Here is a 12895-nt window from a genome sequence, read left to right on the forward strand (position 1 = left end):
ACCAATGTCGCATAAAGGGGAACGATCACGTCCCTCGATCTGCTGGCAATGCCCCTACTTATACAGCCCAAAACGCCATTAGCCTTCTTGGCAACAAGAGCACACTGTTGACTCATATCCAGCTTCTCGTCCACTGTGACCCCTAGGTCCTTTTCTGCAGAACTGCTACCTAGCCATTCGGTCCCTAGTCTGTAGCAGTGCATAGGATTCTTCCGTCCTAAGTGCAGGACTCTGCACTTGTCCTTGTTGAACCTCATCAGGTTTCTTTTGGCCCAATCCTCCAATTTGTCTAGGTCCCTCTGTATCTGATCCCTACCCTCCAGCGTATCTACCACGCCTCCCAGTTTAGTGTCATCTGCAAACTTGCTGAGAGTGCAGTCCACACCATCCTCCAGATCATTAATAAAGATATTAAACAAAACCGGCCCCAGGACCGACCCTTGGGGCACTCTGCTTGAAACCGGCTGCCAACTAGACATGGAGCCATTGATCACTACCCGTTGAGCCCGACGATCTAGCCAGCTTTCTATCCACCTTACAGTCCATTCATCCAGCCCATACTTCTTTAACTTGGCAGCAAGAATACTGTGGGAGACCGTATCAAAAGCTTTGCTAAAGTCAAGGAATAACACATCCACTGCTTTCCCCTCATCCACAGAGCCAGTTATCTCCTCATAGAAGGCAATTAGGTTAGTCAGGCACGACTTGCCCTTGGTGAATCCATGCTGACTGTTCCTGATCACTTTCCTCTCCTCTAAGTGTTTCATAATTGATTCCTTGAGGACCTGCTCCATGATTTTTCCAGGGACTGAGGTGAGGCTGACTGGCCTGTAGTTCCCCGGATCCTCCTTCTTCCCTTTTTTAAAGAGGGGCACTACATTAGCCTTTTTCCAGTCATCCGGGACCTCCCCCGATCGCCATGAGTTTTCAAAGATCATGGCCAGTGGCTCCGCAATCACATCCGCCAACTCCTTTAGCACCCTCGGATGCAGCGCATCCGGCCCCATGGATTTGTGCTCATCCAGTTTTTCTAAATAGTCCCGAACCACTTCTTTCTCCACGGAGGGCTGGTCACCTCCTCCCCATACTGTGCTGCCCAGTCCAGCAGTCTGGGAGCTGACCTTGTTTGTGAAGACAGAGGCAAAAAAAGCATTGAGTACATTAGCTTTTTCCACATCCTCTGTCACTAGGTTGCCTCCCTCATTCAGTAAGGGGCCCACACTTTCCTTGACTTTCTTCTTATTGCTAACATACCTGAAGAAACCCTTCTTGTTACTCTTAACATCCCTTGCTAGCTGCAACTCCAAGTGCGATTTGGCCTTCCTGATTTCACTCTTGCATGCCTGAGCAATATTTTTATACTCCTCCCTGGTCATTTGTCCAATCTTCCACTTCTTGTAAGCTTCCTTTTTGCGTTTAAGGTCAGCAAGGATTTCACTGTTAAACCAAGCTGGTCGCCTGCCATATTTACTATTCTTTCTACACGTCGGGATGGTTTGTTCCTGCAACTGCAATAAGGATTCTTTAAAATACAGCCAGCTCTCCTGGACCCCTTTGCCCTTCATGTTATTCTCCCAGGGGATCCTGCCCATCTGTTCCCTGAGGGAGTCAAAGTCTGCTTTTCTAAAGTCCAGGGTCCGTATTCTGCTGCTCTCCTTTCTTCCTTGTGTCAGGATCCTGAACTCGACCATCTCATGGTCACTGCCTCCCAGGTTCCCATCCACTTTTGCTTCCCCTACTAATTCTTCCCTGTTTGTGAGTAGCAGGTCAAGAAAAGCTCTGCCCCTAATTGGTTCCTCCAGCACTTGAACCAGGAAATTGTCCCCTACACTTTCCAAAAACTTCCTGGATTGTCTGTGCACCGCTGTATTGCTCTCCCAGCAGATATCAGGGTGATTAAAGTCTCCCATGAGAACCAGGGCCTGTGATCTAGCAACTTCTGTTAGTTGCGGGAAGAACACCTCGTCCACCTCATCCCCCTGGTCTGGTGGTCTATAGCAGACTCCGACCACGACATCACCCTTGTTGCTCACACTTCTCAACTTTATCCAGAGACTCTCAGGTTTTTCTGCAGTTTCATACCGGAGCTCTGAGCAGTCATACTCCTCTCTTACATACAATGCAACTCCCCCACCTTTTCTGCCCTGCCTGTCTTTCCTGAACAGTTTATATCCATCCATGACAGTACTCCAGTCATGTGAGTTATCCCACCAAGTCTCTGTTATTCCAATCGCATCATAGTTCCCTGACAGTGCCAGGATTTCCAGTTCTCCCTGCTTGTTTCCCAGGCTTCTTGCATTTGTGTATAGGCACTTAAGATAACTCATCGATCGTCCCTCTTTCTCAGTATGAGACAGGAGTCCTCCCCTCTTGCACTCTCCTGCTCTTGCTTCCTCCCAGGATCCCATTTCCCCACTTACCTCAGAGCTTTGGTCTCCTTCCCCCGGTGAACCTAGTTTAAAGCCCTCCTCACTAGGTTAGCCAGCCTGCTTGCGAAGATGCGTGTTGCAGGTGTGGGACGATTCACAGTGGCTGCGAAACTTTCGCATGTGTAAGGGCACTTTCATGGAACTTTGTGACTTGCTTTCCCCTGCCCTGAAGCGCCAGAATACCAGGATGAGAGCAGCCCTCACAATTGAGAAGCGAGTGGCGATAGCCCTGTGGAAGCTTGCAACTCCAGACAGCTACTGGTCAGTCGGGAATCAATTTGGAATGGGCAAATCTACGGTGGGGGCTCTTGTGATCCAAGTAGCCAACACAATCAAAGACCTGCTGATATCAAGGGTAGTGACTCTGGGAAACGTGCAGGTCATAGTGGATGGCTTTGCTGCAATGGGATTCCCAAACTGCGGTGGGGCGATCGACGGAACCCATATCCCTATCTTGTCACCGGAGCACCAAGCCACCGAGTACATAAACCGCAAGGGGTACTTTTCAATGCTGCTGCAAGCCCTAGTGGATCACAAGGGATGTTTCACTAACATCAACGTGGGAAAGGTACATGATGCTCGCATCTTCAGGAACTCTGGTCTGTTTCAAAAGCTGGAGGAAGGGACTTTCTTCCCGGACCAGAAAATAACCGTTGGGGATGTTGAAATGCCTATAGTTATCCTCGGGGACCCAGTCTACTTCTTAATGCCATGGCTCATGAAGCCGTACACAGGCAGCCTGGATAGTAGTCAGGACATGTTCAACTATAGGCTGAGCAAGTGCCGAATGGTGGTAGAATGTGCATTTGGATGTTTAAAAGCGCGCTGGCGCAGTTTACTGACTCGGATAGACCTCAGTGAAACCAATATCCCCATTGTTATTGCTGCTTGCTGTGCGCTCTACAATATCTGTGAGAGTAAGGGGGAGAAATTTATGGCGGGGTGGGAGGTTGAGGCAAATCGCCTGGCCGCTGATTACGTGCAGCCAGACACCAGGGCGGTTAGAAGAGAACAGAAGGGTGCGGTGCGCATCAGAGAAGGTTTGAAAACTAGTTTTGTGACTGGCCAGGCTACGGTGTGAAACTTCTGTTTGTTTCTCCTTGATGAACTTCCCCCCCCTCCCCCCGGTTCACTCTACTTCCCTGTAAACTAACCACCCTCCCCTCCCCCCTTCGAGCACCGCTTGCAGAGGCAATAAAGTCATTGTTCCTTCAAATTCATGCATTCTTTATTAATTCATCACACAACTAGGGGGATAACTGCCAAGGTAGCCCGGGATGGGTGGAGGAGGAGGGAAGGAAAAGGACACACTGCAGTTTAAAACTTTAAAACTTTAACTCTTATTGAAGGCCAGCCTTCTGATGCTCGGGCAATCCTCTGGGGTGGAGTGACTGGGTGGCCGGAGGCCCCCCCACCGCGTTCTTGGGTGTCTGGGTGAGGAGGCTATGGAACTTGGGGAGGAGGGCTGTTGGTTACACAGGGGCTGTAGCGGCCGTCTCTGCTCCTGCTGCCTTTCCTGCAGCTCAACCATACACTGGAGCATATCAATTTGATGCTCCAGCAGCCGGAGCATCGACTCCTGCCTTCTGTCAGCAAGCTGACGCCACCTATCCTCTTCAGGCCGCCACTTGCTCTCTTCAACCCGCGATTCAGCCCGCCACCTCTCCTCTCGTTCATATTGTGCTTTTTTGCACTCTGACATTGACTGCCTCCACACATTCTGCTGTGCTCTGTCAGCGTGGGAGGACATCTGAAGCTCCGAGAACATATCATCCCGAGTCCGCCGTTTTCTCCTTTTAATCTTCACTAGCCTCTGCGAAGGAGAAACATTTGCAGCTGGTGGAGGAGAAGGGAGAGGTGGTTAAAAAGACACATTTTAGAGAACAATGGGTACACTCTTTCACGTTAAATTTTGCTGTTCACATTACACGGCACATGGGGTTTCGTTACAAGGTCGCATTTTTCCTCTTATATTGAGGGCCTGCCGGTTTGGTGTGAGAGATCACTCACGCAGTGCCAGGCAACAGACTTCAGCTTGCAGGCAGCCATGGTAAGCCACAGTCTTTTGGCTTTTTTAACCTTCATAACATGTGGGAATGGTTTCAAACAGCAGCACCCTCATTTCCCTTACCAAGCACCTGTTGGGTTGGCCATTTAAAATGGGTTTGAAATGTAAAAGGAGGGGCTGCGGTTTCCGGGTTAACATGCAGCACAAACCCAACTACCCCCCCCCACACCCAATTCTCTGGGATGATCACTTGACCCCTCCCCCCCACCGCGTGGCTAACAGCGGGGAACATTTCTGTTCAGCCGAGCAGGAACAGGCATGTCTGAATGTCCCCTTCATAAAATCGCCCCATTTCAACCAGGTGACCGTGAATGATATCACTCTCCTGAGGATAACAAAGAGAGATAAGGAATGGATGTGTCTGCATGCCAGCAAACACCGGGACCATACGCTGCCATGCTTTGTTATGCAATGATTCCAGACTACGTGCTACTGGCCTGGCGTGGTAAAGTGTCCTACCATGGCGGACGGGATAAGGCAGCCCTCCCCAGAAAGCTTTTGCAAAGGCTTTGGGAGTACATCCAGGAGAGTTTTCTGGAGATGTCCCTGGAGGATTTCCGCTCCATCCCCATACACGTTAACAGACTTTTCCAGTAGCTGTACTGTATTGCCAGGGCAAATTAATCATTAATCATTAAACACGCTTGCTTTGAAACCATGTGTAATATTTACAAAGGTACACTCACCAGAGGTCCCTTGTGTGCCCTCAGGGTCTGGGAGCATGCCTTGGGTGAGTTCGGGGGTTACTGGTTCCAGGTCCAGGGTGATAAACATATCCTGGCTGTTGGGGAAACCGGTTTCTCCGCTTCCTTGCTGTGAGCTATCTTCATTGTCTTCATCATCATCTTCCTCGTACCCCGAACCCGCTTCCCTGTTGCATGATTCTCCATTGATGGAGTCAAAGCACACGGTTGGGGTAGTGGTGGCTGCACCCCCTAGCATGGCATGCAGCTCCGCGTAGAAGTGGCATGTTTGCCGCTCTGCTCCGGACCTTCTGTTTGCCTCTCTTGCTTTGTGGTAGGCTTGCCTTAGCTCCTTAATTTTCACACGGCATTGCTGTGCGTCCCTGTTATGGCCTCTGTCCTTCATGGCCTTTGAGACTTTTTCTAATATTTTGCCATTTTGTTTACTGCTACGGAGTTCAGCTAACACTGATTCGTCTCCCCATATGGCGAGCAGATCCCGTACCTCCCGTTCGGTCCATGCTGGAGCTCTTTTGCGATCCTGGGACTCCATCATGGTTAGCTGTGCTGATGAGCTCTGCATGGTCACCTGTGCTCTCCACGCTGGGCAAACAGGAAATGAAATTCAAAAGTTCGCGGGGCTTTTCCTGTCTACCTGGTCAGGGCATCTGAGTTGAGAGTGCTGTCCAGAGCGGTCACAATGAAGCACTGTGGGATAGCTCCCGGAGGCCAATAACATCGAATTCCGTCCACACTACCCCAAATCTGACCCGCAAAGGCCGATTTCAGTGCTAATTCCCTCGTCGGAGGTGGAGTAAAGAAACCGGTTTAAAGGGCCCTTTAAGTCGAAAAAAAGGGCTTAGTCGTGTGGACGTGTCCAGGCTTAATTCAATTTAACGCTGCTAAATTCGACCTAAACTCGTAGTGTAGACCAGGCCTAAGCAAAAGAGTGACACCTAAGGGCTGTCACTACCACCCAACATGGGGCTCAAACTCACAACTGTGGTATTAATAGTGTCATGTTTTCCCAACTGAACTAGTCTGAGATGAAGCCATTCCACTGCCCCATCTCAGTGTAGAAGGACCCCTGAGGGTGTTTATTTGTGAGCTGAGGTTCCCTTTCTGACATTTGCCTTCTTTCCTGGTTCGTTATATCTCCAGTGAGCAAACCAGAGCTGTTACAATGCTGGTTAGATGCTGCTTTCTAGACTAGAGAGCTGGGGTTGATTTAGCATGCTGTTGCCATCAGCTGGTCAGAGTAACCAGTGTGGGAGGGTGGTATTTAGGATTTTCCCACCAGGGGGGAGGTGCTGTTGGACTCAGCTAGTGGTGGAGAGTCAAAAAAAGCTTCTCAGCTCCCAGAGAGGGGGCAGATAAACTGGTTCCCCACATGCCACACATACATTTTTCACAGGGAATCAGGTCCCCCTGGGGAAAAACTCAAAAGAAGCCCGGGCCCAAGAGTGTCAGAGAAGGGAATCACTCTTTGCCTTAAGAGGTGGGTGAGGGAAACCTGCAGGTACTTAGATCCCTCCATCATCTGATATAACCATTTGTGGGGAAGGTCTGGGGAAGCTGAGGAGGACAAGAAGAGGGGGAAAAGGGCTTGCAGCTTTTGTGCAATCACCATGCTCCCAGCAGAAGGGTCAGGGGGGTTCAGCACTTTGGCTGCTTGCTGAGGACACAGAACTCACAAGATGGAAAAGCTCAGAGCCCTATTATATGGAGTCAGAATGCGATCAGCTCACACCAAGGGGGAGCAACACCCCTCCCTTGGTCTCTATGCCAGAGCTCCTATCAACTCAGTATCAGAGGGGTAGCCATATTAGTCTGAATCTGTAAAAAGCAACAGAGGGTCCTGTGGCACCTTTAAGACTAACAGAAGTATTGGGAGCAAAAGCTTTCGTGGGTAAGAACCTCACTTCTTCAGAGGCAAGTAATGGAAATTTCCAGAGGCAGGTATAAATCAGTATGGAGATAACGAGGTTAGTTTAATCAGGGAGGGTGAGGTGCTCTGCTAGCAGTTGAGGTGTGAACACCAAGGGAGGAGAAACTGCTTCTGTAGTTGGATAGCCATTTACAGTCTTTGTTTAATCCTGATCTGATGGTGTCAAATTTGCAAATGAACTGGAGCTCAGCAGTTTCTCTTTGGAGTCTGGTCCTGAAGCTTTTTTGCTGTAAGATGGCTACCTTTACATCTGCTATTGTGTGGCCAGGGAGGTTGAAGTGTTCTCCTACAGGTTTTTGTATATTGCCATTCCTGATATCTGACTTGTGTCCATTTATCCTCTTGCGTAGTGACCGTCCAGTTTGGCCAATGTACATAGCAGAGGGGCATTGCTGGCACATGATGGCATATATAACATTGGTGGACATGCAGGTGAATGAGCCGGTGATGTTGTAGCTGATCTGGTTGGGTCCTGTGATGTGTGGGCAGAGTTGGCATCGAGGTGCCACAGGACCCTCTGTTGCTTTTTATCAACTCAGTGTCCTTCCTGAAAGAGCTTCCAGGTAGGCTGCCAGTGCTGAGAGGGTTGCGATGGGGTAAATGAAGGCAGAGGAGGATTGTTCCTCATGGGTTTTCTGTGTGTTGCTCTATGATCCTGCTGGAGGAAGCTGAGTTTGAGTTTGTTTCAGTGGCTTGGGTTGGGCTCTGGTTGTGACCCTGAGCACAGGGGTTCCTGCACTCTGCTCTTAGCCCCTCAGGGAATGGACAAAGGAGCAGCTTCAGAAATTGGACAGAAAGTAGCCTAAGAAAGTGTAACATAAGTGAGAAGAAAAACAATGTCATCACCTCCCTGATGATCTAGTGGTTAGCATTTGGTACGCTCACTGCCACAGTCTGGGTTCAATTCCCAGTTAGGGAAAAGTGTCTTTATGTGAAAAAACCTTCAGTTATTCTTCACTTGCAATTTAAACAAATCCATGTTTTTTTCCTGATTCACCCATCTTCTACATGATGTTGGGAAGGGCTTGGGAGACCATATAAAAATTAAAGCTTCCCACTGACTAGTAGCAGAATGTGGGCATGTTTCCACTGTGCACCTCGAAGTCCAGATTGCATGCCCTTTTACACAAATAGACATGTGCAAATTATTTTCCCCCTTGCTAGCTAGCCTAACCAACATTATAATAACAATAATAGACATTCTGGTTGACCAAAGATGAAAAACTGGGCAAAAATTTAGGTGCCTAACTGGGAACTGAGTTCTTCTGAAAATCTGGCTCTAGAGGTGGGTGTGAGATCTTCTGAAAATGTGTCTGGAACCTCTAAGAACCATCTCAACTTTTAGCATTTGAAAGGACCTGATGAAAAAGCCTTCCTTCTGTTCAACTCAGTAGAGATTTTGTCCTTAATTTAAAATCACCAGGTTTCACCTTGATCCCAGGTTTAGGTTTCAACACAATTTATTTTCTTTTTATATGCAATGCAAAACAAATTCTCCTCTGTAGAGATTTGAACAGAGGGCTATATGTAGAGCTGCCACTAAACCACGTTGCCTTTCACCTTAAGCAAGATGGCAACCAGTGGTATACAGGTGGAAGGCTATGAAATCTGGTTCTCCTCAGAACCCTTCAGCAGCTAGACATCAGGAATGGAAGAGGCTAATGATCCTTCTCTCCAGATGGTTAATTCCGAAGACTAGTCTATAGAGCTGGGTGAATGTTTTTTGGATGAATATTTTATTTACTGAAATAACTTGGTGCCCAAAAATGATTTTTTTTTTTTTTTAGTTTTGTTTCAACAAGAAAACTGAAAAGAATTCATCTCGGAGCAATCTGAACTATTATTATTATTATATAGGTTAGGCTAGCTAGCAAGTGAGGAAATAAATGATTTGCCCAGCTCTACTTCTATGAAAGGTCCACAATGGGAACATACCTATGCTCTGTTATGAGGCCGTTTGATTTTCACATGGTCTCCAAAACCCATCTGAGCATGATGAAGTATCAATTGAGGAGACAAGAAGTGAAGCTATTTGTTGAAAAGCTTCTTTCCCTGACTGGAAATCAAATCCAGGTTGCGGTGGTGAAAGCGCCGAAACCTAATGAATAGACTAGACCACCAGAGAGGTAACAGTGGGTGTTTTTATCATCTGTACTAGGCTTTCTCTGGCTCCTCTGTCTAATTTTAGAACCTGGTCCATTCTCCGTTGCCCTGAGGGGACAAGAACAGAGGGTGAAGGATCCCCTGTGCTCAGGGTCACAAACTGAGCCCAATCAAAGGCTTTGACACAAACTCAAATGAAGCCTCAGCTTCCTCCACAAGGATCACAAGAGTAACACAAACAAACCTCAAGAAGAACAATCCTCTTCTGCTTTCATTTAGGCCCATTGCAACCCTCTCCACTTCTTCTTCCTCCTATAGAGGGTCTTCCAGGAAAACACCTGGAGCCAATCTACCTCTTTCCTAGAAGCCCAGGGAGGGGTTTTGGTACCACCTCACATGAGCTGACAGGAGTTAGATTCCATGCAACAGGGCCTTTAGCGTTGCCTGCTCCCTAGCCTTGCTCTCTCAAGGCTCTTAGGCAGGAAATGTCTCTTCCTGTCTCTGAGCTTTAGTAGAAGAGGAAGAGAGGTCAAATTGACATTTCTATCATCCTCTGAGAGTAAGAGAGAATTTTCTTCTCTTCTATTCTAGCCTAGCTAAGAGAGGGGAAAATAACCCTTCAGGAGCTGACTGTCCCCCTTCAGCGATCTTTAGCTTCTCTACTTCTTCCTACATTGGCTCCAGCTCTGCATTGGGCATATAAATACTTCTGTGTCATATCCTTCCCAGCCCTCTTTATTCTCATGGAGATTGCTTCAGGCTGCGGACGGAGTCAGCTCTCTGCCTATCGACTGGATCACACTGTATTCATTTCTTGTATATTTCTCTAACTCCTCGTTACTGCATTTGTGATGATTTATAAAAACCAGCCTGAGAGTAAAACAAGATGGCAATAAAAATCAATATACTGTGCTAAAAATACCAATGGAACAGTAAGGAAATTTGTAGATCAGAGCTTGCGTTAACATCATTTGAAGACATGCAAGATGATGAGAGTTCAAAAATATTATGGGAAAAATGTTATTTAAAAAGGGGAATGTGATGTTGTATGTTAAAAGGGTGGGTTAGAGAGTTCCAATTATTATTTTCTGATTCCTCACACCCCCAACCCTGCCTAGCCAGAAAAGTAGCGGAAATGTGATCATCAGTCAATAGATTTCTCTGACATGAAAAGGATACATGAGGCTGTTTGTAGTTAGCTCAACATAAACAAAAGTGAGGGGGAAACTGCTGGCTGGGAGCTAAATACACAGGACAAAGGGTTGGGATTCTTCTAAGCTCAGATTTGTTATGTAGCTGGCAGTCTCCCAAATGGTGGTCTATTCCTTCCCTCAAAATGCAGGCTAACCCTCTCCTTTTGAACTTAAAGTTCCATGAAAGGAAAAAAACAATGAGGAAGAAAGCATAGAAGCTATGGATGTAGTTGAGAAAGGACTTGGAGTGATAAAAGACCAAAGCAGGGAAAGCAGCAATGTTTCTGCCTGGCTTAAAACCAGCAACCTTTTGCATGTTAGGCAAATGTGATAACCGCTACATTACAGAAACCAACTACTGTCATTTTTGGGACCCTTTTCTAAGGCTCTCTCAGGAGCCACTACAGTAGGTGATTCCCTTTGAAGAACAGGGAAACAAAGGGTACCAAGAACTTATGTTTTTTGGATGAGTCAAGAAAAGGGAGTAGCATTGTCCCCCTCGGGTAGCCCCTGTTCAATTCCAGGTCAGAAAGCAAAACTCTTCTGCAAACATATCAAAAAAATGTTGTGTTTTACTTTACTTCATAAGTACAGTTGTGTGGCAATTAAATGATGACCCTAAAGTTTCATAAAAGCAAAGAACACTAAACAAAAAAGGGTGGGAAATATGGATGTATTTGAGAAAATGGCTTGGAATGAAGGAAGACAAAAATTGATCAGTAGAGAGAAAAGGCAGTGTTTCCTCCTGGTTTGGAAATTCTCTCACAACTACTGTAATAGAAATGCTAACCAAATGGTGTTTTATTGTTGCAAAGGAGATTGAAGTGAGGCCATTTTCTCCAGATAGAAGAAAATGGTCATGTCAGGAGTGGGATTTGAAACCACGTCTCTATGCAGAGACCAGAACACCCAAGAGATAGGAAAAAAAGAGTCTTAAAACTAGCACTTTAGACCAGTCCACCATCCTGATGCTACAAAAAATATAACTTATCAACCCTAGTTTTCATTAATATTTGATGAACTCTTTAGGGAGGTCGAGATGGCACATCTCTTTCAACTCCTAGAGACCTTCTACAGCACAGCTGATCTTTAGACACACTCACCCAGACCGAAAGTTACAGGTTTCCTGGAGCTCCATGAGTTCTGAGGTGGTGTACTCTCCCTGCTCACGTTTTAAGTGAACAAAAGATGGTTGCTAGCATTCTGAGAAGTAATGGTGAATATCAAAATCCTGCCCTGTGGGCCAGATAGTTAAGCAACCAGCACCCACAACCTCTACCATGATAGCATCCTGTCTGGCAACAACTCATTAGCTGGGGTGTGAAATCCTCATTTCTTTGTTGTTCTAGCACTGTAGTCCCCACTTCCCTATTGTTTGTCTGTATAATCTCTGTCTGGTTCTGTGATTGTTTCTGCTGTATAATTAATTTGTTGGGTGTAAACTAATTAAGGTGGTGGGATATAATTGGTTAGATAATGTTACAATATGTTAGGATTGGTTAGTTAAATTTTAGTAAAGTGATTGGTTAAGATACAGCTAAGCAGAACGCAAGTTTTACTATATAGCCTGCAGTCAATCAGGAAGTGTGTGGGGAATTGGAATTATGTTTTGCTAAGGGGGGGAATGGGAACAGGGACACAGGCAAGGCTCTGTGGTGTCAGAGCTGGGAAGGGGGATACTGAGGAAGGAAATTGAAATCATTGCTTGCTGGAAGTTTACCCCAATAAACTGCTAATTGTTTGCACCTTTGAACTTCGGGTATTGCTGCTCTCTGTTCATGCGAGAAGGACCAGGGAATGGGAGGGTCATGAGATAAACCCTCTAACAAGTACATCTTTCAGGGTGTGAAAAATCCACACACCCCGAACCAGTATAGTTAAGCTGACCTAAACTCTGGTTAGATAGTGCTAAATGAAAAGAAAGATGATTTTGTCAATGTAGCTATTAGAGAGATGAAAAACTCCTCTACTTATTGTAGCAACTGTCTACTCCAAACTGCTATAGCAGTGTCACAACGGCATTTTAAGTGTAGCCAGCCCAAGAGTGAGACCAGATGTGGCTACAGTTTGGTACTGGGGATGCTCAAGCACTAAGATGACAGTAATGACAATACACCAATGCCTCCATAGTTAGCAGGATTCAAACCTGCGTGGGGAGACCCCAATGGATTTCTAGGCCATTGCCTTAACCACTCAGCCACAACTACATGATATACAATTGCTTGATTACACAATGATTCTGTTCTCACTGAATTGTCACTTCAAATTGCTCAGACCAGCTCCCCCAGCACACTCACAGCTGTGCATTAGTGTAAGTGTGTCCATGGCTGAACAGCAAGAATTCCTGCCCATTTCCCTTCCAGTTGGAGTATGATTAGAATGTGTTTGTGGTTAACGACATTGCTATAGATTGTTGTTCATTCCCCACTTTGACAATTCAGACAGTCCCATTCCTATTCAGATGTCTAGCA

General features: G+C 46.5%; 1 non-coding gene across 1 annotated transcript; it reads right to left on the reverse strand.

Annotated features, from left to right (window-relative positions):
- Window positions 1-12549: 12549 nt before the first annotated feature.
- On the reverse strand, window positions 12550-12631 carry TRNAS-AGA (transfer RNA serine (anticodon AGA)). The gene has a single exon. It is a non-coding gene; the product is annotated as a tRNA-Ser (tRNA).
- Window positions 12632-12895: the final 264 nt, after the last annotated feature.

The sequence above is a fragment of the Emys orbicularis genome, chromosome 15 (assembly GCF_028017835.1).
Source record: "Emys orbicularis isolate rEmyOrb1 chromosome 15, rEmyOrb1.hap1, whole genome shotgun sequence".
In the NCBI taxonomy this organism is placed as follows: domain Eukaryota; kingdom Metazoa; phylum Chordata; order Testudines; family Emydidae; genus Emys; species Emys orbicularis.